The sequence below is a fragment of the Canis lupus genome, chromosome X (genome assembly GCF_048164855.1).
Source record: "Canis lupus baileyi chromosome X, mCanLup2.hap1, whole genome shotgun sequence".
Classification (NCBI taxonomy): domain Eukaryota; kingdom Metazoa; phylum Chordata; class Mammalia; order Carnivora; family Canidae; genus Canis; species Canis lupus.
Window position 1 is genome coordinate 34,609,555 of NC_132876.1, and position 3,988 is coordinate 34,613,542.

General features: G+C 35.6%; 1 pseudogene; it reads left to right on the forward strand.

Annotated features, from left to right (window-relative positions):
• Positions 1-878: 878 nt before the first annotated feature.
• On the forward strand, positions 879-3,284 carry LOC140628440 (small ribosomal subunit protein uS10-like; annotated as a pseudogene).
• Positions 3,285-3,988: the final 704 nt, after the last annotated feature.

The following is a 3,988-nucleotide window of genomic DNA, read 5'->3' on the forward strand; positions in this document are numbered from 1 at the left end:
CACAAATGGGGGGAGGGACAGAAGGAGAGGGAGAAGCAGGCTCCCCACCCAGTGGGGAGTCCAACCAAGGGCTCAATCCCAGGACCCTGGGACAGGACCTGAGCCAAAGGCAGATGCTTAACTGACCAAACTACCCAGGTGCCCCAACAACTATTATTTTAAAGACTCAGAATCTTTTACAGCTCTAAAGGGGAAAGAAGAGCACTAGACAGGTCTTTCTCTCTCTCATCTTCTTTCTGTTTTGAGAAAAAGGAACTGAGATTTAGAATTATATGTACCAAAATAATATTACTGATAAGGGCCAATTACAAACTGCCTAGAATCTCTGTTATTCAGGAAAATCTAATAGTTTAGCCTGTTTGCTCTCATGTCCAGGGCTGATTCAGTTTAATGATGAAAGTGTGACTTTCGCAACAAATACCATACATTTGTCTAGGGTTTTGCTAGTTTCTGATATTTGTCTTGAGCAATTCTAGCAAAACAGGCTGCCTTTATCCTTTCTTATATTCTTTTATTGAGCAAGTATGGCTAAAAGTTTGTGACTTGGTAGACTGTATCAATGCTTTAAGAAAATGCTTCCTTTCAGCCAAACATATCCATAGATTTTCCTACCTCTATTTTTTTTAAAGTAAACTCTATGCCCAACATGGGGCTTGAATTCAAAACCTGAGAGCAAGAGTCACATGCTCTACTGACTGAGCCAGCCAGGAGTCCCTCCTGCCTCCATTCTTGCCCTCTTGATATATGCTTGTGTTGGGAAGAAAAAAACCTCTATTGTTAGAGGTTCTTTTGGCTGGTCTAAGAATTAAATTGAAATGAGATAGATCAACAGAAAAAAATCAAATTTAATGACTTAACTCTGGGGAATACACGTAAACATGAATGGTTCCAAAGGTAGACAAAATGAGGTGTGTCATCCTGAACTAAGAAGAAGGGGTTAGGAGTCTGGGAGTTCAAAGGGAAGGAAAGCAATTTACAAGAAGATGAACAAGAGTAAATGCTTGGTAAACTAATGATTGCTAGGCAACACAGAAAAAATGAAATACAGAGAGGAATTTTACCAGACTTTACTAAATTTCTGTCTGCCATCCCTAGTTCATATTATAATGTAGTTATCTATGGTGATTGCTCTCTGGAGCAAGTCTTCCATCTAAATTCTTTTAGGCAGTTAGGAGGGAAGATAAAAGTTTCTTCCTGATTCTTTTGTACCTTATTTGTTTTCAGTTTGAAGTAATCTGTATGCCAAAGTGGCACATCTTGGGGCAACTCATTCTGAACCAATGCCTACACTCGTGAAAGAATACCTGAAAGGAGAACACAGGAATTAGATCTTCCTAGTAATGTGGACAGATATTAGTTGAGAAGAACTAAACCCTCAGTAGAATGACATACTTTAACAGATAAATTTTATAAATAGTAAACACATATGAATACACTTAAACAATAAAAAGAATCATAAGTTACAAATGTAGATTATAAGGGTACAATGAAGAAATTTTCTTTGACGATCCTTCTGCCCTTAGGATATCTCTTGAAAGTTGAAATGACTGAAGAGGAGACTAACTCTTTTGATTATATAATTCAATTCACATATTTTCTGACCCTTGGAAATATAAGCAGACACTTTTGAAATTAAGTCTCTCAGGAGATATACAAGCAATACCACAGTGCATCTATACGTCTCTTGAGGAGATAACCTTTCATTGTTCTTCTTTCTATTTTAAGGTATAAATTTATATGAAATTCTCTCCAGACTGTGTAAGTCTGTCCAGACTGTTGTGCTACCTTACATGCATGTGAATGTGATAATGCTTATGCAATATTAAATTGTGTTAAATTTCTCTTTTCTTTATTCATACAGAGGGCTCTATTGCTGGCAGGATTTTAATTTCCGTATCAGGTTGTAACTAGAATATATAATCCTTCCTTACTAGAGTATCAATAAAGGATTTATTTTGATTACAGTAGTCCTGAATCTCCACATTACTCCTGAATCACTTCCTTATTTCATGATTTTGGTTCTATGGCTATGAAGGAGGAAGAATAATATTCCTTCTATTCTTTTAGGTTCTTGACTGAGCAACTCTCCTCTCTCATAGTAAGAGACAGATTAATAGGAGAAAAGCAAACAGAAGATTAATAACATGCATACCTCCTGTATACATAACAGATACCCAGGAAAATCTTATAGCTTCCTAAAATGGTCCAAGCCACCACCTTAAATCCAGCTCCAGCTAAACACAAAGGAAGATGGTGCGGGTGGGGAGCCAGTTATGGGAAGTTACCAGGAAAAGCACCGTAAAGGAAGATATGGTTGTTATACAAATTTAAGTTGCTGCCTTCTCCACTGATAAGAGTTTCCAGAGATTTAGTTATCCTTTTCTTCCTGGTACAGAGAGAGAGAGACACCCTTACAAATGAAGATTCTTTTTATAAATACAAATGTCTCAGTCAACCAAGAAATCAAAGAAGAAATAAAAAATTATCTTAGCACTCTCCCCACTTTTATTCAATGTAGCACTGAAAGTCCTAGCTACAGCAATAGACAACTTAAAGAAATAAAAGGCATCCATATTGGTAAGGGAAAAGTAAAGCTCTCACTATTTATAGATAACATGATATTATATCCAGAGACTCCACCAAAAAACCACTAGAACTGATAAATAAATTCAGCAAATCACAGAATACAAAATCAATGTACAGAAATCTGTTGTATTCCTATACACTAATCATGAAGGAGCAGAAAGTGAAAATAAGAAAACAATTTCATTTACAATTGCACCAAAAACAATAAAATATTCAGCTCTTTGAGGAAGACATGGTCATAGCTATAGTAGAGTTCTGGACACCCCACTTTTGTTTCAGACTCACTGCTGTTTGCTTTCACTGAGGAACAACTTGGTGAGGAAGCTGTGCTAAAGGCATAGCTTTTAAAGACACTGTGAAGACACCATGGAATCAGAGATGGTGATTCATAAAACTAGAATTTCTTTAAGCAGCCACAACAAAAAATCTTTGGAGAAAGTATGTGCTAATTTGATCAGAAGCACAAAGGAAAAGAATCTCAAAGTGAGAGGACCAGTTTGGATGCCTACCAAGACCCTGAGAATCACTATAAGAAAAACTCCTTGGTGAAAGAAGGTTTAAATAATTGGGATCATTTTCAGATGAGGATCCACACGTGACTCATTGATTTGCACATTCCTTCTGAGATTTGTAAACAGATTACTCCCATCAGTATTCAGCCAGGAGTCAAAATTGAAGTTGCCATTGCAGATGCTTAAATCAACCTTTTTAAGAAATTGATTATCTGGTGTTAAAAAAACACAATAAAATATTCAGGAATAAACTTAACCAAAAAGGTAAAAGACCTATACTCTAAAAACTATAAAGCACTGATGAAAGAAATTCAAGACAACATGAAGAAATGGAAAGACATTCCATATTCATGGACTGGAAGAAAACATATTTTTTTAAAATGTCCATATTACCTAAAGAAATATGCATATTTAATGTAATTCCTATCAAAATGCTAACAGTATTTTTCAACAGAACTAGAACAAACAATCCTAAAATTTGTATGGAAACACAGAAGACCTCAAATAGCCAAAGCAATCTTGAAAAAGAAAAACAAAGCTGGAGGCATCACAATTCCAGATTTCAAGTTATATTACAAAGTGGTAATGATTAAAACAGTATGGTACTGGCATAAAAATAGACACAGATCAATGGAATAGAACAGAAAACCTAGAAATAAACCCACATTTATATAATCAATTAATTTTAGACAAAGGAGGAATGGGCAAAATGCAGTCTCTTTAACAAATGGTGTTGGGAAAACTAGATGACTACATGCAAAAGAAAACCGGACAACTTTATTTTATCATGCACAAAAATAAACTCAAAATGGATTAAAGACTTCAATGTGGGTCTTGAAACTATAAAAATCCTAGGAGAGAGCAAAGGCAGTAATCTCTCTGACATTGGC